This window comes from Barbus barbus (assembly GCF_936440315.1).
Source record: "Barbus barbus genome assembly, chromosome: 7".
Taxonomy (NCBI): Eukaryota; Metazoa; Chordata; class Actinopteri; order Cypriniformes; family Cyprinidae; genus Barbus; species Barbus barbus.
Window position 1 is genome coordinate 24,816,605 of NC_136735.1, and position 25,302 is coordinate 24,841,906.

The following is a 25,302-nucleotide window of genomic DNA, read 5'->3' on the forward strand; positions in this document are numbered from 1 at the left end:
CAACCCGGAGCGCTTGTAATGTGATCCGCTCCGCTGTTTTGATGCGCCGCTCACTTAAAATGGTGCTGCTGTTACGGCTCGGAGTCCGGATGGATGCCGGGGTGCGGATGCACTTATAGAAGTATTTAAGGATAAAAGACTCGAGTTGCTTTTAAAATATTCACAAGTCCTTTTCCTCGAGTCGAATAAAGTCTGGAGTCATTTCAGGTCAAGTCAAGTCTGAAGGCTATAAAACTGCGACTTGAGTCCTAGCCCATCTCTGCCTTGGGTTGCATCAGACATTTTGTTTGCATTTATTTTTGTCTTATATTAAGTATCCCTGATATACATAATGTTATGCATAAACACCATTTTAAAGGAATATTAAAATGTTCACTGTATAAGGAATAATTTTTATCAGAATCAGAATCAGAATGAGCTTTATTGGCCAAGTATGTTTACACATACAAGGAATTTGTTGTAGTGACAGAAGCTCCACAGTGCAACAGAAAGACAGTAACAGGACAGGACACAGGTAATGAAACAAAATAACAGGAAATAGCCAATAACCAATGTACAAAGCAGCAAAAAAAATAAAAAATACACAATATATAATATATAATATAGGCGACTATGTATGTACAGGTGAAGTATGTGCAAATTAGAAATGAGAAAATAAAATAAGTGAGTGTGGTGAATGGATAATGTATTAGTTGTGTGTTCTACGTTTATTTATTGAGTGTTCATGAGATGTATTGACTGAGGGAAGAAACTGTTCCTGTGTCTGGTCGTTCTGGTGCTCAGAGCTCTGTAGCGTCGACCAGATGGTAACAGTTCAAAGAGGTTGTGTGCTGGATGTGAGGGGTCCAGAGTGATTTTACCAGCCCTTTTGCTCACTCTGGATAAGTACAGTTCTTGGAGAGTGGGGAGGGTTGTACCAATGATTCGCTCAGCAGTCCGGACTACCCTCCGTAGTCTTCTGAGGTCAGATTTGGTAGCTGAGCTGAACCAGACAGTTATTGAGGTGCAGAGGATGGATTCAATGATGGCAGAGTAGAACTGTTTCAGTAAGTCCTGTGGCAGGTTGAACTTCCTCAGCTGGCGAAGAAAGTACAGCCTCTGCTGGGCCTTCCTGACAATGGAGTCAATGTGAATATCCCACTTTAGGTCCTGAGAGATGGTGGTGCCCAAGAATCTGAATGACTCCACTGCAGTCACGGTGCTGTTCATGATGGTAAGTGGGGGGAGAGCAGGGGGGTTTCTCCTGAAGTCCACGATCATCTCCACAGTTTTGAGCGTGTTAAGCTCCAGGTTGTTGAGACTGCACCAGACAGCCAGCTCCTTAACCTCCTGTCTGTAAGCAGACTCGTCACCGTCCTGGATGAGGCCGATCAGTGTGGTGTCGTCTGCAAACTTCAGGAGCTTGACAGAGGGGTCTTTAGATGTGCAGTCGTTGGTGTAGAGGGAGAAGAGCAGTGGGGAGAGTACGCAGCCCTGAGGAGCTCCAGTGCTGATGGTTCGAGTGCTGGATGAGAATTTGCCAAGCTTTACTAACAAATATTATGATTATTTATATAATATTATTACATGTTATATAAAGCTTGAAGCATCAGAATCGGCATCGGTATCGGCCGATCACCATGACAAGAAATCGGTACTCGTATCGGCTGCAAAAATCCTGATTGGAGCATCCCTAACAATCGCTCAATAAAGCATTACAATAGTCTAACCTTGAGGTCATAAACACATGAATTAACATTTCCGCATTTGACGTTGAGAGCATAGGTCGCAATTTAGATATGTTTTTGAGATGGAAAAATGCAGTTTTACAGATGCTAGAAACATGGCTTTCAAATGAAAGATTGCTATCAAACAGCACACCTAGCTTCCTAACTGATGAAGAAGAATTGACAGAGCAGCCGTCAAGTTTTAGATAGTGTTCTAGGTTATTAGATGTGGGGTTTTTAGGTCCGATAATTAACACCTCTGTTTTTTCAGAATTTAGCAGTAAGAAGTTACTCGTCATCCAGTTTTTTTACATAGACTATGCATTCCCTTAGTTTCTCAATTTGGTGTGTTTCACCGGGGCGCAAAGAAATATAGAGCTGAGTATCATCAGCATAATTGTGAAAGCTAACACCATGTCTCCAGATAATATCTCCCAAGGGTAACATGTAAAGTGTGAAAAGTAACGGCCCTAGTACTGAGCCTTGAGGTACTCCATACTGCACTTGTGATCAATATGATACCTCTTCATTCACTGCTACGAATTGATGGTGGTCAGATAGGTACGATTTGAACCATGCTAAGACACTTCCACTAATGCCATCAAAGTGTTCTAGTCTATTTAAAAGAATGTTGTGGTTGATGGTGTCGAACGCAGCGCTAAGATCCAGTAGCACTAATAAAGAGATACAACCACGATCAGATGATAGAAGCAGGTCATTTGTAGCTCTAATGAGAGCAGTCTCAGTACTATGATACGGTCTAAATCCTGACTGGAATTCCACACAGATACCATTTTTCTCTAAGAAGGAATATAATTGTGAGGATCTTTGGGGTTCATTTGTGGTTTTTTAATGAGTGGCTTAATAACAGCCAATTTGAAGGTTTTGGGGACATATCCTAATGACAATGATAAATACCGGGTTATGTTTGTTTTCTTCTAGAAGAGATGAAAAGTAATCAGATCTAGCAGTTTTTAATGCTTTTCTGTATTATAGGGTACTTTCCCGCCAAGCTATACGAAATGCCTCTAGTTTTGTTTTCCTCCATCTGCGCTCCATTTTCCGGGCTCTCTTTAGGGTGCGAGTGTGCTCATTATACCATGGAGTCAGACTGTTTTCTTTGATCTTCCTTAAGCGTAAAGGAGCAACTGTATATAAAGTGCTAGAAAAGAGAGAGTCCATAGCATGTTGCATCAAGTTTTTCTGCACTGTTGGATATGCTGAGGAATTGAGATAAATCAGAAAGATTACTTACCAAGCAGTCTTTTGTGGGCGAAGTGATGATTCTACCATACTTGTAACAAGGAGTATAATTTACAGTTTTAGCTATATGGAGTTTACACAAGACTAGATAATGATCTGAGATATCATCGCTTTGCTGCAGAATTTCAACACCACCAACATCAATCCCATGTGACAGTATTAAATCTAGAGTATGATTTCGACAATGAGTAGGCCCTGAAACGTGTTGTCTAACCCCAATAGAGTTCAGAATGTCTATGAATGCTGATCCTAATGCATCTTTATCATTATCAACATGGATATTAAAATCGCCAACAATTAAGACTTTATCTGCATCTGTTTGAACTCTCATTTTGACAGCACCCATTCACTACAGAGTGATCAAGTGATAAAATGCAAAATTTCTCCAAATCTATTTTGATAAGCAAAAAAAAAAAATGTGAAAAAATACCTTAGACTTGCACTGACCGAGGGAGTAAAGCTGTATCTAGTGAATATTAAGACTTTGAGGTGTGCACTTTTGATTTGGGTCAGTAAACAACTAATTTCTTGCTGTCATTTTCAGTGCATAATTGATGTTTGTGTTCTTTCTGTTTGTTTGAATAGCCTATGTATTGATGGAAGTCAGTGGCATAGAAAGGATAGTATTGTAGTAGTATTGTTTAGAAAAGCTTTCAGAACAAAAGAACTTGGTTTACTGCATTTTTCTTAGTGTTTATTTTATTTTTAAATAATTTTTGGGAATAAATGTAATTATTTTAAATGGGTCATGAACTGCCCTGTTTTAACCCCACTCATCAGAATGCTCTGTTTGAATAGGCGTGGTGGAAGTATCCACTGCTATGATTGGCAAACAGTTGTGTATGTTTGACAGCCTACATCCTTCATATGGATGCTGCTGTGTTTTAGGTTAAAAACGCATAAATTAGGGATGCACCAAATCGAAAATAGCAACAACAAAAAAAGGTCTTTCGGTGTTCGGCTGAATAAGCGAAAAGACAGAATAAATTGTACCAAACAATGACGTGACACGATCAAATAGAGGTGCGCACTAATGCAGCAAACATGTCAGCTGTGTGGAAGCATTCAAAATTGTCAGAGAAACACAAAAAATCATGACAAGCACTGACAGCGTGAGACTAGTACTGCATGTCTTCGATGAGAAGAGGAAGGGGTGGTCGTTGCTGGTTACTTCGATTATTGAAATCACGAAATGGCCTTAAACAATTATATAAACTGCAGAATGTTGTGTTTTCTAATACACTCACAAATTGCATGTACTCAAACAGCGCTGCATAAGCTCGCGTCCAAAGCGCTAAATTAAATGCTGTAGATTATCTACGCTGAAACAGTTACTCGTCAGTTAACATTTAAAATAACTGCTTTCTATTTGAATACATTTTAAATGTAATTTATTCCTGTGAGCAAAGCAAAATTTTCAGCATCATTACTACTGTTTTCAGTGTCACATGATTCTTCAGAAGTCATTCTAATATGTTGATTTGCTGTTCAAGAAACATTATTATTGTTGTTGTTATTATCATCAATATTTAAAACACTTGAGTACTTTTTTTTCAGGATTCTTTGAATAGAAAGATCCAAAGATTCGCATTTATCTGAAATAAAAAAGCTTTTGTAACATTATACACTATACTATTCAAAAGCTTAGAGTCATAATTTTTTTTCTTTGGTGAGCAGAAGATAATTCTTTAGTTTCACTACTTATTGTAAAATTAAGAGATTAATGTTCAGACTTTTGCATATTATATCCTGGAACTTGGATGTGGGAAATAATTACATTAGATCCAAAATATAGTTTTGGCAACACAGCGCAGATGCTACAGAACACAGTTAGCTGACTAGCTGTATAAGACTGTGTGCTACACTAATATATTACTTCACAGGCTTTACTGGCTTGTACTTTTACATCCATAATATTATAAATGTTCAGCTTATTGCTGGTCTGTGGTTTTACACTGCTGTAGTTTTTTTTTTTTTATTATTTTAAGGTGAGCTTAAAGGGTGAACAACTATGAATCACACCGCTTCACCGATATGAGAGAAAATTGTCATTTTTATTGCTCCGATAAATAAATTAAATCCGATAACTAGATCGAAAAAGTATGCTTGCTGGTAAATCAATCAATCAGTCTGATTTATCTGAGATTCATCTTCTTTCCGAGTGCAAGTGATTGCAGCTTTAAGCTGCAGTGACTCTCAGCATGTGTTGTGCTCATTACGTCATCATTTCATTTGCGAACATGTCTTCACCGGTCTGGAAGTTTTTCTCGGTGGCAGAGGAGGACAATGCCATTGCTATTTCCAGCGCGTGTTCAGCAAGGATTCTGAAAGGAGGAAAAAAGGCATCAAGTAAGATTGTGACAGTGAGGAAATTTTCCCACTGGTTAATCGACGTGTGTCAACACCTTACCGGTATCCCCTCGGTGGATGGGGGGTGGACGTCGTTTGAGTCTTCTCTCTTTTCCTCGTTTTCCTGTGGTTTTAAATGGCTTGTAAGCTCTGTGCGCGTTTTATTTTCACTTTTAAATTAGTGACAATTCGGCGTCAAGCAGTTGTTTGCTTTTAGTTCGCTTGAGTTTTCTCACTTTCCTTTGCTTAAATAGCTTGTAAAAGCACAGTGCGTATTTTATTTTCACTTTTAAATTAACGGCAATTCGGCATCAAACAACAACAAAATACAACATAGAACATATAGCTAACTTTTATTAACAAAACGAATAAAAATGCACCATGCTATATGCCTAATATAAAATAACAGATAACTTACAAATTTTAAATATGCATGGTAGGCCTATACAAAACTGAAAATCAGACTGAGGAACAAATAATTATAAAACGTAGAACGTTTATTAGTGAGATGGAAAGTTTTGAGGCACGGACTGTATACACCTTGATGTAAAATAATGGGAAAAATATCAGTTTAAATAAAGTAAAAATCAGCAAATACTGTGGAACCAAATAGGCTAAATGAGAAACGAATGTTTAAAAAATAAATAAATATCACCTTAGATAAATGGCAGGTCAACAGGCTTTTCAAAATCCAAAAATATTTTTAAAACAGGCGCTTTTACATTTCGTTTTGAAACTCTCCTCACTCTTGTCAGTCAGCTCGACTCTCTCCTCAGGTGATAAATGAAATCTGATCTGTGATGCGCGACTGTCGTTCGTTCACAAAAATGAACCGAAATACATGCCTCACAGACATAAATATATCTAAAGAAAGCTTTAAATTGCTACTTAACGAAATAAATAAAAACGAAAACAAAAACTATTTAATACAATCGTTATCCGTGAAGATTAATTTCTGTCTAAAGGCGCGTCTAACGAGGAGATGGTGAATCCTTACTATTTCCCGTGGACACATTCATGGTAATGACTTTTGCTGGGGCTTAGAACTCTTCAGCTGTGCTGATGCTCGCTGCTGCTGCAGGACACTAAATACTGTCGAGCCGCTCTTGACAGTCGCGGCACAGACTCATGTTGTTTCCACCAGCGTGGCAATTTTTTTTCATCAATAATTGATGGATGTCTAAAATATAAAGATAAGGAGAAGCCTAAAACAGGCCCGAGGACCGGCCCGCGTCTGAACTATGACGTGAATATTGGCCTGAAGCCCGGGCCTAGGGACATAAAAAAGTAGGAGCCCGACTTTAAATTAAATTTAAAAAAATAATAATAATAATTGGGGGCTAAAAGTGTGTTGTAATGCAAGCGTTACTGAACATGTACCGAGTAAAATATTACTGAATATTGATTAGTAATGCCTTACACTATTGCATTACAGCAAAAAGTAATACGTTACTGTAATGCATTACTTTTGTAACGCCTTACTCCCAACACTGCTCAAAGACTATATAACTTTCTCATCCTCGTGCACTAAAAACGTTGAATAGATGCATTTCTTTATGCATGAAATATTTGAATATAAATTTGTTGTTAATGAGTTGTTAATTGCAGATAAACCATAGTTCTGTCATAATTCTGTTAAACCATTTCTGTTACAAAGTATTGTGGTGCCTTACACAAAATTTAAAACATTTGAAGAGTCAGGACTGATGTTTGCTATAGTTAGGCCAGAGCTACTAAAATATCAGTTTAATCAGTGAATCTTAGATTTTGTATTCTCCTGGGTGCACAAACTGCAGATTATATGAAAATTATAATATAAAAATACTAACTTAATTATCGGTATCGGTTAAATTTTTTAATATCGTGCATCCCTAATTTTAATAAATATTACATGAAATGTATTAAAAATTGTTGCTGCTCCAATTAAGCTCAGTGTGCTCTCTTTAAGCTCTCTCACACTGAACGTCTATGTAAATACTTCATAAACAGACTTCACATATTAACTGATGGTTGTCAATTAAGTTAATTGATTTTCTATGGATTCTGTCAACTCAAATCTGCAGACTGGCTCTGACCTTTGGCAACTACCATTAACTTCTCCAGACTGTAAATCTGTGGAAAATCAGGGCAAAAATCATGTAGTGTATTCCAGCCATAAGAGACTATAGATGAGTTTACATCCATGTAATAAGAGGGGTTCATAATGAGGCTAGTATCTGTGTTCATCCCCATGAATTAAATATTTATTGGTTTGTTGTATTTGATTTTTGAACGTTACTTAGCTGAACATGGATTAGTATAGATGTTGCAATGTGCTTTAATGACACTTCATTATGAATATATAACTGATCAACTTGAGTGCTTTGTTGCTTGATTTTAGTGTTCTGCTTTTTTGTGATTGACTTTGTTCCTTCAAAAATATATATTTTTATAATTATTCTTTAAAAATTTTCCTTAAAATAAACAGTAATTTTTAATAAAACTTGATGTGAGCGTAATGGGAACAGGTGAGTGCTTAAAGCGTACACAAATTTACCCATTAAGCACAGCCAGACCTTTTGAATTTAATGATGTATATCTTAATTGAAATGCTTTTGTCATTTAAAATAAAATTTAATATTTTTGTGTGAGAGATTAATATTTTATTTTAACAACTTTTTGTACTGAAACCAATATTTTATGCACTAAAAATGTCTCAATGTAGATTTTGGTGAGCTTAATAGGTACGTTTACCCTGTGTAATAACAGACAAAGCAATAGTTACCATGTAATGAAAACAGTTACGGATCCAATGCATTCAGAACAGCATCATCTTTCAGTTTGTGTTTCTGAAATAATGCTTCGAGTAGTGCCTTGTTTGTAAACGAAACGGTAAAATGAAGTGAACAAAGGACCAAGTTTTTACTGACACAGTCAGGCACTTCATTAAAAATAAAGTTTGTTTCGTTTCTGCGTAGACCTGCGTTTGCTGCTTTTGTCATTTACCTACTACATGTGCGAGTTGGTGGGTGGGACTAAACAGGCAGTGATGTAGAAGGCATTGATCTTCTGTGGAGGCGGTGTTTAGCCACACTATTACTTCATAAAGTGGCACATTCCACAACCTGTCATTTTGGCATATTGGCTTCAATATAAGCTGTTTTAGACTAACGAGAAAGTTTTGAGTTCTAAAACTTACAGAATGTTTTTATAGCACAATAACCTCTTATCAAAAGATCAAGAGAATTTAGATTTCTTAGTTCATCATGGCCCCTTTAATTTTTCAGATTTTGTCTGAAACTATGTATTGCTTTATATGATGAATGGATTTCCCATTTTCAGGGGCTTAAATGCAGAGGTGTCAAGTAACGAAGTACAAATACTTCGTTACCTTACTTAAGTAGAAATTTTGGCTATCTATACTTTACTGGAGTAATTTTTCAGCCGACTTTTTACTTCTACTCCTTACATTTTCACGCAATTATCTGTACTTTCTACTCCTTACATTTTAAAAATAGCCTCGTTACTCCTATTTCATTTCGGCTCGTTTTCATTCCGGCTTGTCATCGTCATGGGCGTTGCTAGGCCATTTTTAGGGGGGCTTTAGCACCCCTAAATTTCCCCCTAAAAATCTTGCGTTTCTTCCCCTTTAAATTTCAAACGGCAGCAGACTTCGGCTCCTCCCCATCTTTCTACGCGTTCTTCAATCCACAGACTGCGGTGGCGCAGAGGAGAGGACAAGGTGTGTGTTTATCGATAGATTGTTATAATATCTACATCTGTGCAGTTCTTTGTCTTAAATACAGTTTACAAAACGTCATGGGAGAGCAATCGGTTTCCAATCTTCTGTAAAGTTTTCGCTGCATTCACCACTCATCACACCACAGCTTTCACCCCTTTCCTTCAGCGAAAGCCCTTAACACATTATACGCATACTTTATAAAACGATCACGTTATTGCTATTTTCATTTGAAAATTTAGCTTTCAATATAGAACTTAATATTACAGTGCATGTGGCATTAACTACCATACAGTTATGCATAGAAGTGATTAAAGACAGTGACAGACAGCACTCAGTCAGTGCACTCATTTTAATTGCATATCAGAGTGATTGACAGATTGAAACATTGTGTTTCCTTCTCACAGACTGCTTCAGTTTTGCGGGGGTTTTTTTTTTTTTTTTTTTTTTTTTTACTTTTAAAAGTTAATCACAGCACCCACATAGTTTAATCCATTGTCCAGCCTTATAGCTGTGTTGTTTATATTGCTAATATGGATAGTCAGTGTAAGTTTAAAGTGATATGATGTTTTATGTTTACAATTTTCTGTTTGTACTTGAGCATAGAAAAAGATTTGTACTAGTAATGCAAACAGTAACATTTTTGGTTTGTACAGTAAACAGGTGTGTGTGTGTGTGAGATCAGGTAGACTTGTATTTGGCTTGTACTCGGATGTTATACCCATCTATGCAATACAGTGGAATACTGCAATAAGTTTAGTATACCATCCTACCCTATTAATAAATTTTTTTTGTAAATATTTATTTTTTATTATTACACCATCATTGGGGGCTGAGCCCCCCTAAAATGAAAATCCTAGCATCGCCCTTGCTCATCGCTCAAAAAAAATAAAAAAATAAAAACCCATCCAGATAAATCGCGCCATCCGGATAGAGTGAATTGTGGTTGGATGAGAATATAAATCTATACCATTCCGACACCCTATTGGTTTGTACGCGATCCATCGCACCTGCACATGACACAAATCACGTCACACTCAAAAAAGATTATTTCTTAAAAGTTATTATTTGTCCACTACTGGCTCATTTATCAAACGGGTGCTTTCTCTTCGTCCGTTGCCCTCACAGATAGGGCTGGGTATCGTTCAAAAATGTTCGATATCGATACCGATACCTTGAGTTCGATACCGGTTCCTGAACGATACTTTTTTTCGATACCAATTTTATGAAAACAGTTTTAAGAGACAACATTATCTCAAAAAACGTTGGTTTTATTTTTTTCAGCTTGTTGACATGTATACAGACACAAGGACTCATCTCCTGAGACACTGGACAAAGGAACAAAATATAGCCAACACAATAAATCAGTGCAAATAATTTTAATAAAGCTCAAATAGTTTTCAGTTTACACTAGTGCGTGCTCGTTTTAAAACGCATAGCTCAGACAGAATCATCATTTCTATTCATTTATTCTAGGTTGTTAAAGACTTCAAGAAATTTAAAATCTTTATCCACTTTCATAAGTGGATGTTTTATTTTCTTTCACAAAATGTTTTATTGTTATTGAATTCTATGTTGTAGTATGTCTAATTATTTGAATGCATAAAAACTACTTAGTTTATTCAAATTTATTCTTAAAACAGCCTTATGAAATGTTTTCTTTTTCCTCAGAAATTCTGTGTTCTGTATCTGGTTTTCAAATGAAGGCATAAAACATTCATTTCATTTTTCTTTTAAATTATTGAAAATAAAACTTTATTTATTTTGGCAAACAAAATTTTACTATTAAAATTAAAACATGGAAGAAATGTTGTGATCATTAATTAAAAAATAAGAGTTTTAATAATTTTAATAGTAGCCTAGTAGTAGCAGTATGTACACTCTGCTGAACAATATTAATTTATTTCTGCCGCAGTGTCTTCCAAGTTAATCTGAACTTTTATTTTGACGGGTTTCTGGGAATACCTTTACAGTTCTGTGTGTATATGATATGACGCAAGTTTTACTCAAATCAAACGGTAAAATGCTCATGAAGTGACTCAGAGCAGTCTAGAGCTGTTGTTCATGTGTTTATGTCCTCATTTAGTGAGACGGCAGACGCTGAAATGTTATGCGAGCTTCAGTCTGTCAAGTAAGCGAAACTGCGCGATATAGAGAGCAGACTGCTCCGTACGCTTTCGAATTGCTCTCGCGGATGTCAAACACTGATCAATCAGCACCGCGTCACTTCTAGTCAAACACACCTAGTGCTGCAGGCTTATTGGCTCACTGACGTTAATGAGATTAACCCCTTAGGTATCGAAATTTGGTACCGAACGACAAGACGTTTTTCGATACTCAGTGGTATCGAGGCAATTCGGTGGGTGCCTAAAAAGTATCGATACCCAGCCCTACTCACAGATTCCTGCAGCTAAGCTTGGATGTACATTTACATTCCAATAAAGGTTATTGATGACATGCCTCTGAAGTTTGACTTTTTGCACCATTACAATACTTACAGGCAACTAGTCATCATATCTTACGCTCCATGAAACACGTTAATGCTCAGTAGTACACATATATGGTTTTTTAATGTATTTGCATTGTACTAAAATGCGTTCATTTTCAGTGGGCACATATCCGGCTGAAACAGGTAGCCTAGTGCATCCCACATTTTTCAACATTAACATTTTAATATAACATTATAGTCATTATGGCCTTTAGAAAAATGTTTTTTTGAGGAGGTGGGGTAGTGCACAATAGGCCCCTGTGCCGCGGCCTAAGCTTTTGTCCTTAATGGCATTTTGTTTTCCTTCCATTACTTTTACTTAGTTTTGTAGTAGTTTTGAAACCAGTACTTTTACACTTTTACTTGAGTAAAAAACTTGAGTTGATACTTCAACTTCTACAGAAGTCTTTTTAAACCCTAGTATCTATACTTCTACTTGAGTAATGAATGTGAATACTTTTGACACCAGTGCTTAAATGACAGATTGAACGTTTTTTCAAGTGCAGGAATAATTGTTAATCGCCTCAGGTCCCGTCTTTCACCAGACCACGTTGACATGTTAATTTCAATTAACAAAAAAGCATAGTCTAAATAAGTAAAAATGGGCATTGTTGCATTATAAAAACCATTTTAATTAGGGCTGGGTTAACTGAAGATTAGCATTATAAGACAAGGGCACTTCCTTCACTGTGGAAGTAAGAGTGGAGAGAAAGACGATCTCATTGGTTTTCTGTGTGCATCTCTGGATTATTAATTCTCACTAGGGATGGGTATCGTTAAGGTTTTAACGGTATTACTACTCTTATCGATACTGCTTATCGATCCGGTACTTTAACGGTATTCTTATCGGTACTTTTTGTTTTACTTTGTTTCTTTGTTCATATTCTTACAGTATCTTATCTTATGTATATAAAACACTAAAAATGCCTGCACTTCATAAATTTGTAAATGCACCAGTGTGCAGGTATTTTTAGTGTTTTATATACATAAGATAAGATACTGTAAGAATATGAACAAAGAAACAAAGTAAAACAAACTGACAAATACAATAAAACAAACACACAAACGAAATGAAATAAACAGTGCTTTCATTTTTCCATGAAGGTCTACTAATATTAATGTTCAGGTAAGTAATAGTTACAAATGTAAATGAGCACTGCATAGTTTTCACTGTATGTACTGATAGATTTATGTTTATTAAAGCTATAACGTTGTTAAGATTAAGAGCTGTGTGTGATTTTCCCTTTGCATTTTGTTCTTTGATTAACATTGATGGCTCAAGCTCCAGTCTGACACTTTAAGACAATATACTGACACGCATCGGATTTTCTCCCAACTGTTCTCGTCCACTGAAAACATAAAAGTGAAGACTCTCATAACCGGCCATTTTGACACATTGTGTGTGTATTTTTTGGCATATTTTTGTGTTATTTCGACGCGCCCGAAGCTCAAAGTGTACTTTGCTTGTCCGTTTTGGAGCACGCCACCGCGCAGGCACACGCGCGCACACACATTTCAGCCTGGGGAACAGCAGATTGTACTTTCAACGTTTTACTATCAAATATGTCCTGCAATGTAGCAACAGTAAAGACGGCATTTTATAACAATCACTGATTGAGCTGATTCAGATGTTAAGTTTTGGTTCGGAGGAACGAATCCGCGCCGCTATGAAGGGAAGGGAGTTGTGAAGAAATGCGGCTATAATCCTTGGAAGCCAAAATCGAAAAAAAAAAAAAATACTTCGCTTAATATAACAGCCACAGGCCTAAAGTGTGAGCAGATGTTTGAATAGTTGGTTCTCTCTTCTATCATAATTAAACAGGACTTTCATGTTGCGTGTTCTGAAGCTCCTCCGCATAAGCGCGATCTGGCTTCTGAATTGCGCATAACAAAAATGCATCATAGACAAATGTTTGAATATTATTGCACATAAAAACATCTAGCGACATTATATATATATATATATATATATATATATATATATATATATATATATATATATATATATATATATATATATATATATATATATATATATATAGAGAGAGAGAGAGAGCAACAATAAATGTACGTGTGCTTTCTTAATTTCTCCAATACCGACAGAAGTACCGATAACGTCAGAGCTTATCGATACTCCGGTCTTTCATAATTTAGCCCCGAGACCGATTTAATACCGAGTTTCGGTACCCATCCCTAATTCTCACCTACATGTAATTACAAATAAATGTGTGCATGGGTTTTTTTCTGCATTCTTTGAATTAGAAATGAATATGTAATGTATAATATGGTGGAGAGATTAGTACATTGTTGTGCTGCCTTATCCTCTTGATACTGTAATTCTTTGGAGTAGGGGGGTGTACGATATTGCCATTATTTTAATTTTTTTATCTGTTCCAGCTTTTTCATTTGGCGGGGAAAAAAAAAGACAATATTGTGTCTAAAATATAATTCCCTTAAAGGAACACTCCACTTTTTTTAAAATAGGCTCAGTTTACAACTCCCCTAGAGTTAAACTGTTGAGTTTTACCATTTTTAAATCCATTCAGCCAATCTCTGGGTCTGGCGCAAGGCAGGCGCAATGATATTACGCAGCGCCTGAAAGTAGTCCCCAGCTATATTATAACTAGTTACCTAGCTGGGGACTACTTTCAGGCGCTGTGTAATATCATTGCGCCTGCTGCACCCACGGTACGGCAGCAAAGTTCCGGAATGAGAGTATAGTTTTTAGCCATATCGGCCTAGAAAATCGCAACTTTTCATTTTCCGTCGGTCTTAGTACACGATGTAACTACAGAAGAGTCAACATTTAAATAGGAAAATTATCGAAACTCTTCGGTCATTTTTGAGCAAGATGCTAATGCTCTAATCCGATTCACTGATCTATGCTAAGCTAAGCTAAAAGTGCTACCGCCAGACCCGGAGATCGACTGAATCGATTCAAAAATGGTAAAACTCAACTGTTTAACTCTAGGGGAGTTGTAAAATGAGCCTATTTTCAAAAAAAGTGGAGTGTTCCTTTAATGCTAAATTTAAAGTTTTTTTTAAACCGTTGTATGAAGTTAATATTCATGATCACTAACCTTCAGGAAAACGGCACTTTTGCTTGTATAATATTACTTAACTATATGTTGTCTTATAAAAAAAACATACAGGGATATTTTTGCTTTACATTGCTTTAATCATAGGGGCATTCTAATAGCTTCATCGTGCAGTAAATGCTTTTGGACTAACTAAGTGTTTAACATAACTAAATGTCAGCTCGCATATTGTTAAAACAATTCCGATATTGTGGACAATAAATATTGCACACACCTACTGTTAAGTGTTTGTAAGCCATTGCTTTTGAGTGTTTTATACTGTTACACATTCAAGTGCAACTTGTAGACTTTCTATAAAATGCTTTGCAGTCCTACATTTCAACTTGTGTGTCATTGTGTTTTGTATTCTGACACGCAACCATTATGGCAGTGCTGAATAGACGGATATGTTTTCAACAAATCAGGCCATTAAATATACCCTTTCAGCTAACATGTTGTTCACGTTTTGTGGAAAATAACATTGTGATCTCATAGATGAGGCTATCCTTCTTTAACTAAACATGAATTAGGTCAGCCCGTCCCCCCAAAATATCCAGTGGTGGTGGAAATAAATGGGTAATCAGATTGAAACATAATGCCACAAGTTACTTAAGTCCTTAATGAATTAAACAGCTGTGGGCTCTTTGCAGCAATCAAACATGTTTCCAGAGATTCTTTCACTCTAGCTTTGTGTAGTATTCACTTATTAAATGTGTAAACATTTTGGTTGTTAGGGAGAATATCAGAGTCTTTTGGAGGAAAATGGAGTGACTACTGGCCTTCCTGCTTTTTCCAGTGAGCTGTTTTGACTGAGTCTGAGGCTCAACTGCTTTCCTTGAGTTTAGAGCACAGGCTGCCCATCCCCCCACTTTACCAAACACAGCTTGTGGGCTCTCTCTCTCTCTCTCTCTCTCTCTCACACACACACACACAGGCGCCAGAGAGAGGTAGAAAGTGGAGAAAATAATTTCTCCTGGGTCCTAGAACTATAAGAGTTAAGTGCTTATGAAAGATGAGAGCTACAGAAAGAATGCATGCACGCAAAAGACTCAATGGTCATCTCAATTAAACATTGCACTCTTCATGCAGATTAGCCTAATTATTTACCTGTAGCAAATTATGACCATTGCTTTTATGAATAGGTAAATCCAATCAACAACAGGTCTAGTCTCCACCCTACTTTTTTTATCCTTTTTTTGTTAATTCAGTTTCATATGCGTCACAATAAGGAAGACATTATCTGTCGCTGTTTTCATTTTCATTGTGATTTTAACAAAAATTGCAATTCAAACTGCACCTGCAAGGGCCAAAACAATTTTATTTTTGTCAATCTGTAATTATTCCAAATTTCTCCAAGACATTCGTCTTTATTTTAGGCAAGTAATATACTTGAAATTGCCATTGTGTTTTCTAGGGATGCACGGTTTTGCATTTTTGCCAATATCTGATATGCCGATAATTTTCAACTCATTTAAAATCATCAACTGATAACGATATATTTCCTTTTGTTTGGAAACAACACCAAGTCTGTCCTTGTGTGGATATTTATAAGCAAATTATTTTTAATTTTGGTTAGTTTTTACAAGAACTTGTATGTTAGAATTAAATAATAATGAAGTTCTTTTATAATGACAGTACATTGAAGCTTTGAAAATAACTATAAATAAACTATATCAATCGCTGCATTTTTTTAGGGCCCAAGCCATTAAGGTGCAGGGCCCTCTTGTTCTTCTAAGGATTTTTTTTTTTTTTTACTATCCGGGCACTTTTGGGGGCCTTAACGTGCTCAAAAACTCTTGAAAATTGGCACGCACATTGGAATCCGTGGCCATTAGGACGCCACCGAGGCTGGGACCCAGGCGTGGCACAGGGGCACTATGGCGCCCCCTGGAAAACTGTCAGAAATCTTGATGTATAGCTCACACATACTTGCACGTATTCATATGAAGCTCAGTACACATATAGATCACATTGAGCCGAACAACTTTCGCGCTGCATGTCTTAGGCTCCGCCCAACAGGAAGTTGGCTATTCAGGGCTGTTTAAAAAGCGCATGCTCTGGAATTTGATATACTCCTCTGAGGATTTCCAAATGATTGCCACCACACTCGGTGAACATGATCTCAAGACATTGGGGATGCTAAATTGCGAAGATATTTTTGATATCTCGAACGGTTTGCCTGTGACGAGGCGATGAAGTTATGGTGAAAAATGAGAAACAGGAAATGCCATTTAATAACATCCACATACATTGTCTGATTTTGATCAAACTTCAGTGGTTTGTTCGTTGTATGATGCCAATCGCATAGATGTGACTTTTATGACTGAAAGTTATAGCACCAATAACTGGCAGCAGGAAGTGTCGTTTTCAAAATGCTTTGAATTCAGCATCTTATTTTTGCTCGATTTGCTTCAAACTTCATCAGAATAATGTCAAAACACGGCAGATGTAAAACTGTCAAACTTGAAAATTCTTTTCTGGTGATTTTGAGGCAGATAACATGTTTAGAATGTCATGAAACTCAACACTCAGTATTAATGATAGTTAGACACTGGAAAAAGCTCATAAACGGGCGTGGAAGAGGCACTCTATAGCGCCACCTTTTGTCAAAAATGGGGGGGTAAGTTTTAGCTACAGACACCAAACTCTGTACATACATTGTTCTAATCAAGCCGGACAAATTTCTAATTAACAGTCATTAGCTACGACCAACAGGAAGTCAGCTATTTTTATTTTAATGTCAATTTTTGGGAATTTCAGGCTTCAAATTAATTCATACTCCTCCAAGCAGAAACAAGTAATTCACAGCAAAAAAAATTCAACATGATGCCAAGATACTGAAGATGCTAAATTGCGAACGGATTTAGGATATCTTGAACAGTGTTTTAATGGCAATTTATTAAAGTTACAGTAAAAAAAAAGATAGCACTTTTTTTTTTCTTTTAAGAGCAGCTTCCAAACACTTCATAAAAAATTACATATACAGAACAAGTCATTCTGAGGAAATGTGATTAATGCCATGAATTTACAATACACTATGGAGAGCAGAAAATTCAAAAACTTATCAGACATCATCAGATGTCACTCTGCTTCTGTGTGGGGGGTGGGTGTGTGAGTTGAGTGTGAGTTCAGTGTGTGTTGAGGGGGTGGGTGAGAGAGAGAGGGTCTGTTTAAACTTTTGACGCTTTAATAGTGGTTTAAAAGTAACAGTAAAACAGTTCAGCTGACAGATGCAGACTAAGCTGCAATGCAGGAAAAAATATTTCACGAATGCTTAGATAAATAAAATCGTTAAAAAATGCTTAAATCATTAAAGGTTTTGATAACACTTTATAATAATGTCTCCTTTGTTAACATTAGTAAATGCATTAACTAACATGAACTACCAATGAAAAATATATTTTCACAGAATTTATTAATGTTTGTTGATGTTAATCAAAATGTTCGTTATTTCACAGTGCATTAATTAATGTTAACAGAAAACTTTAAATCTTAATGTTTCAGTTTTGAATATTAACTAACACTAATAAATACGGTAACACTTTTCTATGAAGCCCATATTTATAATACATTATAAGGGTATTCTTAAGGCATTATAATGAATGCATAATGCATTATAAAAAAAACTTATAATGTCTTATAAAATCTCATGAATAATCATAACAATTAAAATAAATTATAGGGTAACACTTTATAATAACTGCACTCTATGAATCATTAGTTAAACATTAGTAAATAGTTAGTTCATCCTTTATAAAGCATTGTGGCAACATTAATAGTCAATAGTAAGCAGCTTTTAAATACAGCTATAAATGGCTTGTTCTTTATTTATTAGACATATCTATTACAAAGGAGATTTAAAGGCTCTGTTATCTTCCTAACAGAAAAAATAAACACAAAACAAGGGATACAGAACAGAAATATTTTTTCAAGATGCAAAAACTGAAACTACAACTTTACACTTTAATTTTTATTTATTTTATTCAATGAAATTGCAGAGGTTTATTTTTCATTTTTTTATCAAGTGTAAAGTTGTTTAAATTTTTGCATTGTGAAAAAATATTTCTGTGTTCTGTAACCCTCTGTGTTGTTTGTTTTAACTTTTCTGTTTGGAAGATAAATGAGCCTTTAAATCTGTTTTGTAAATGCTTTATAAGGTATAAATAGTCCTCATTTTAGATGAGCTCACACAAATAGATGGCTGGCAACTGCTAAATGTTTTATAACTACCTGACTTAATCAAATCGCAACGTCTCAAATCGTGATTGCGATTCGATTTCGATTAATCGCACAGCTCTACCAGGTAGTTCTCTCCTCAAAACGTTAGCAGGCAGATGGGGACATCACAGGGTTATCTTTGTGCCAGTGGAATGGCAATCTGCTTGCCGCACGAGGCAGCATCACATGTTGCTTGCAGACGCGCCTGTATATTAATCGGCCTAATTTGCAGCACAATCGGCCGATGCCAATTAATAAAAAAATGCCAAAAATCGTCCGGCCGATCAATCGGTCGACCTCTGGTAAACGCTATAGAAGTATTGTTCTTGTTAGTTAATATAGTTAATCTTAGTAACTGAAACTTTATTGGAAGTGTTACAGAAGTTTTATGTATTGTTGTGTGTGTGTGTGTGTGTGTGTGTGTGTGTGTGTGTGTGTATGTTTCACAGTCTTGATGGTTTGGATTAAACCTTTCATTGCTGAATCCATCAAATCCAAACTGCCAGAGGGTTACTGTAATGCGTTTGCTCGCTGTGCACCGTTTTCCTGATGCCGCGGGGGTGGCGGTTGCACTGATGGCTTGGGCCCGTCATCTAGGGGTGTGCTCAAAATATCGATTCTTAGATGCATACCGATATAATAAAAAAAGATACAGTATCGATATTCTAGCCCTTAGTATCGATACTCCGCCCAGCCATTAGGGGGCGCAGCGGCGCCCGCGAGTTTCAAAAAAACTCTTGGAAAATGTTAAAGCAAGATGTAGCATTTAAGCGATTTCATAGTGAAATATGTTATGGCAGTACATGGTGTCACAAAAAAGAATTATAAGAAGATTTAATAAGAAGTTAAAAATAATAAGAAGAAGATTTTGTGCTTGTGTGAGCTCAGACTGTACCCTTGGAAAGTTAAATGTTGACTTGTGGTAATTTCCAGATTAATACAATTTGTGTACAATTAATCAGAGCACTTAAAGTTGCAAATATTTAAGCAAAATGCACTGTTATAATGCACTTTTGTCTTCAATAAATTGAAGAAAAATGCAGAGTTCTGTTTGTTGAGTAAATGTGTTCAGCATTAACTAATTGGCTCTGGCCCATGTATTTTTATTGAATTGTATCGAATCGTGTCACATTGTATCAAATCGTATCGAGACAGCTCTGTATCGAGGTACGTATCGAATCGTGACCTGTGTATCGAGGTATGTATCGTATCGCCAGGTTCTCCAAGGTATACAGCCCTACCGTCATCGCTGCTTGCAGCTTTAATTTATTTTTATTTTTTTCTCGGAAAGATGCAGTAATAACCTTAATTTAATTTTAAGATTGAACATTTGTAGTTGGTCTAAAGTAGGGATGTCAGTTTTCGATCATTTCCACAATCGATCGTCGTTTAAATTAACGATCGATTAATCGATTAATCGCTAACCTTAATACTGCAAAATGAGTCTATTGCAGTAGCATATAGTCACCGGCATGACAGGATGTGCAGATTCTACTCAAAACGCCAGCTTCCTCACCAGAATGAAAGGGGTTTTTGGTCTAAATAAAAAGCTAGTAGCAGGATCGTAAAATGAATGGATGTGATTTTATGATCATTTGATAAAATGAAGAGAGCGCGCCGTAGTTACACATGGGATCGTTATTTTGTGGGCTGTTTCATATTCTGTCACGGAGACCGCTGAATGTGCCTTTTTAAATAGTTTCATGGTGCTCGTTGTTTTATTTTAAAACATCGTCACAATGTCTGCAATTGACATTATCGAGATTTAAAATAAAATTATCCCAAACGCAAGTACGGCGCGTGGGGCTGTGACATGCGGTCAGTGATCCGTTTCCAAAACCACCGGCGTTGCAATGGCAAAACACACTGTTATCCATTTGCAACATTTTAATGTGAGTATTATGACACAAGTGAGGTACAAAGCTTTGTTAATAAGAGAAATAATTGGTTAGCAGGCAAATGTTACATCGCGACCATGCTTTTGGATTCATGCCGTTCGAGCGCATGCATACATCTAAATCAAGCTGTATGCGCCATTTTGTTCTGTTTTGCCAGATGGTCACGAATTGAATATTATTTATTGTTTCTTTTCCCAAATCCTCACTGTCTCACCCTCTAGGTTCGCAGGTTTATTTTTATTGTTTTAATCACTGTTTTCGCATCTCTTACTGTGGTAAACGTGGGGGGAAATGAAAGATTTTGTGACCATGAATTAAGAATTTGTTACATAAACAGCTCCCGCATTTAAATTCATGCGTTTTCTAGGGAACAAATGAATGAAAACTGGACAGTGGCCACAAATTAATTTGTATGAATGAATTAACAAGTTGTATGAATGAATAGTAGCTATCTCTCCTGCTCGCGTGCGCGCAGCCCTGTCAAAGCAAAGTGCCCGATATATAACAATTATTTAGGGAAATTATAATTGAACATGACTTATTACTACATTTCAATACAAAAGAACTTGGATCACATTAAAAGCGTAGTTTGTACATTAGTAAATTCACCGTCCCTCATAGACGTTTGCACGTGTTTTGCGCATGAGCCGCTCACACCCCAAAATGAAACTGCTTAATCGACCATCGATAGCTTTTATCGATTACATTGCTTATTGACAATTAATCGATCGTCGATTAATTGTTTACATCCCTAGTCTAAAGCAAAAGAGTTGTAAAAATTCTGAATCTTTTAGAGTTCATAATTTGTTTAAAATAATATAGGGTAAATGTACATAATAATCACGCCAAATTCTACATTGAGACATTTTTGATGACAAAGATATTTATTTCAATATTTATCGATATATGTTATGTTAAAATAAAATATCTCTCGCACAAAAATATCTAATTTTATTTTAAATGACAAAAGCATTGATTATCATCTACTATCATTAAATGCAAAAAGTCTAGCTTTGCTTAATGGGTACGTTTTTGTACCCTTTAAGCACACCCCAATAAGCTCACATCATGTTTTATTAAAAATTCTTGTTTATTTTAAACAATCTTTTTAAAGAATAATTGAAAAGTGTTTGATTTGAAGGTACAGAGTCAATCACAAAAAACGGAACACTAAAATCAAGCAACAAGATATTCAATTTGATCAGTTATATATTCATAGTGAAGTGACATGACATTTAACCACATTGCAACATCTATATTAGTCCACGTACAGCGAAATAACACGTATTCAAAAATCAAATAAAACAAACCAATAAAACATTTCTTTCATGAGGATGAAGCGATGAACACCGAAACTAACCTAATTATGAAGCCTCTTATTAAATGGATGTCAACTTATCTATAGTCTCTTAACCCTTAAAGACCTAGAACATTTTTGGGGCACCTGACACCTGTACATTTTTCTGTTTTTTCAGGTCTATTCTAGCAGTCAGCATTAACTGCCATATATCATTATAAACAAGAGAACTTGAAGTTTCAGTCTAGCTAATTTAAAGTCCCAATTTCCCCTTTGTTTTCTCTAAGAATTAATGGATTTCCAGAATTTTAAGAAAAACGCAAGCAATAATTGGGGTTTTTTTTTTTACTGTGTACTCAAATAAAAACTCCTGGAGTTTGGATTTTTTTTTTCTTTAGAAAGTTGTATCTGGGTGTTTTACACTTCCAAATATTTTTTTTCTACATATAACATTCCCAAAGCAAGATATTTCCATTTATTACAATATTGTTATAGGCGCTTTTATATTTACTTTACTAACAATATGGATGTGTCCCATAACATTTAGGGAGTAAAGAAAATGGAAACCGTGTATAACAACAAAATATACATAGTCTCGGTCTTTGAGGGTTAAGGCTGAAATACACTACATGATTTTTGGCCCAATTTTCCACCGATTTACAGTCTGAAAAAGTTGATGCTAGTTGCCAAAGGTCAGAGCCAGTCTGCAGATTTGAATCGACTGATTCCATAGAAAATCACGTTATGTATAATGATCACAGACACTGATTCTTTTCGCTTCAGACTTTGATTCCATCCAGTCGAAGGAGATCAAACATGTTTGATATTTTCAGCAGATTTTAAAACACATTGTTTTAATTTGTCACGTGTCTCCTTAGCAACAATGCACACATTCCTGTGTGAGTTTGTTGTGATCGGAAGGAATTTAAAGTCTGGTAGTGTGTGATCCTCAGTCGTTTAGTGTATGATGGCCAGTCTTCCTCTGTCACTATTAACAAAGTCAGTAAATGTATGATGTCTGGTGTTTTAAAAATCTTTTCAAATTTTGAAAGTCATGTAGTTATGGCTGGGCGATAATTCGATAACGATAATTATCGCGATATAATTTTCCTTGATAAAACGATATGAAGAGTTCGATTATAATGTTTATGCAACAAAAGCGGAAGGAAATGGCGTGACTCATTTGAATCACTCCACACGGACCGTTTATCCCCTCGGATCAAAGTTCAAACTGCCGCACGGCGCAAGCTCACTAGAGCAAATGCGTTTACTCGGTCACACGGGCACTAAACAGCGCTGTGAGATCCAGTGTGAAACGCTTGAATTCAGCGATGAACACAAATGACTCCGTGATTTAAACTAGCCAAAGCCAAACAGAAAAAACACTTTGTGCAACGAGACGGTCAGTGATCAGCAGAGTTTACACGTCACGTTTTGGTAACGGTACGGTTCGCTTGGAACCTCAGCCGAGGTGGTACTAAAAAAGTACCAGGTACTGTACCCAGTGGAAAAACCCCCCACCCCCAAAAGTGAACCGTACCGAACCGTACTGTGCCGTACCATGCAGTGGAAAAGCGCCAAATAACAGTCGCATCTCAGATCAGATTTAATTTATCACGTCAGGAGAGTCGAGCTGACTGACAAGAAGAGTGAGGCGATAGCAGATGATTTAGTTTCAAAACGAAATGCAAAAGCGCCTGTTTGACAATATTTTGGATTTTGAAAAGCCTGTTGATTTTGCCGTTCATCTAAGGCGATTTTGTTTGTTTTTTTAAACATTAGTTTCTCATTTAATTAGTTCCACAGTGTTTGCTGATTTTTACTTTAAACTTTGTGTAATTCGTTTATTTTATTTGACATCAAGGTGTATGCTGTGCCTGCAAGCTTTCTTATTCGTTTTGCTTATAAACTTTCTACGTTTCTTATTTATTTGGTTCCACAATGTTTACTTATTTTCAGTGTTACACCCATTTAAACTTTGTGCAAGTTATTTGTTATTTTATATAAGACATAAATGTATTTTTATTTGTTTTGTTAATAAAACTGCTATGATTTTTAGGCTAAGTGAGTTTGACGTTGTATTTTGTAGCGCTGATTTGCCGCTCTTTCGCTATTTAAAAGCTAAGCAAAATGAGGAAAAGAGCCCCACCACCTGCCATGGTGATACCTTTAGTACTGATGTTGTCACACTTCGAATAACCGGTGGCAAAATTTCCACAGTCACAACCCTAGTTTTGATTTAGTCAAAGTTAGTCTGTGTTATTCCTCTTTCTGTATTGGCTGTGTAATGCTGCATTTACACTAGTGCTTTTTCATTTTAAAACAGAAAGACAATGCTGAAAGCCACTAATGCTCATCATATCTCATAAATCAGTGGAAAATGAATAGAAATTATGATTCTGTTTAAAGAAAATAAAGTAAACTAGCTTGAAAATAAACTAAAATTAGCTAACAAGTTCTTATGGACAGTATGATGTTGACCCAGAAGACCCAGTCAGGGAGCGTAAGTGGCAGCCATTCCTTCGTTTTCAAAAGTCTCCATTTTGATCAGTCTACACTGAAATGCTACCCTAGAGTTTTTAAACTAAAACAGGGTCTGCGACATTTTCGAGGGTTGAAAACTCTGGAGTAGTGTGGATGCCAGGAGTAACCGTGGCAAAGTTATGCATTTTAAAATGAAAATGCTTTAGTGTTAAATTTAGCCTACAGCTTGTAGAGTTTGTGCTGATGAGATGGAGGAAAGAGTGGTGTTCCACTGCTGCCTGCCACAGGCAGGGTTTTGAGGATTGTCAGTTTCAGTGTCTTGTTCGCTCATTCATGTCTAACAGTAGTCATCTGCCGCTGCAACAGTGTGTGATGATTTGGTAGCAATTCATATGTCTGCAAAATGCAGTAAAACTATTTGTGCTCTTAAATCATTTTGTTAATGGTAACTATAATAATATTATGTTCTTACCTTTAAAAATAAAGTAGATAAATTCCCTTCACTTCATTAATGCAGATTTATTGAATGTTAATGTATTGTTGTATCTATTAACCTAAAAATTGTGTTCAAGTGCTGCTGGATTTGTTAATAGTGTCTTAAACTGCATCTCTAAATTTAACAGAAAACCTTTTTTTTTGTTGTTTAAACTTGTTAAATAGGTTTTGCAATGTGTAAAAGCAGGTAGATTGTGTCTAAAGTTTAGAGAGATTTGCCTTTTATAGAATGATGAATTAAATATTTTGAGATATTTTACTCCGTGTATAAGAGAAACTGTAAATGGTCATTAAATGGCACCTTTCTAT

General features: G+C 36.1%; 1 protein-coding gene across 7 annotated transcripts in view; it reads left to right on the top strand.

Moving 5' to 3' along the window:
- LOC306872643 (sister chromatid cohesion protein PDS5 homolog A) overlaps positions 1-25,302 on the top strand; it is a gene marked incomplete at its 3' end in the record, with an annotated part of 50,904 nt that overhangs the window by 6,352 nt on the left and 19,250 nt on the right. The gene's annotated exons all lie outside the window — the stretch shown is intronic.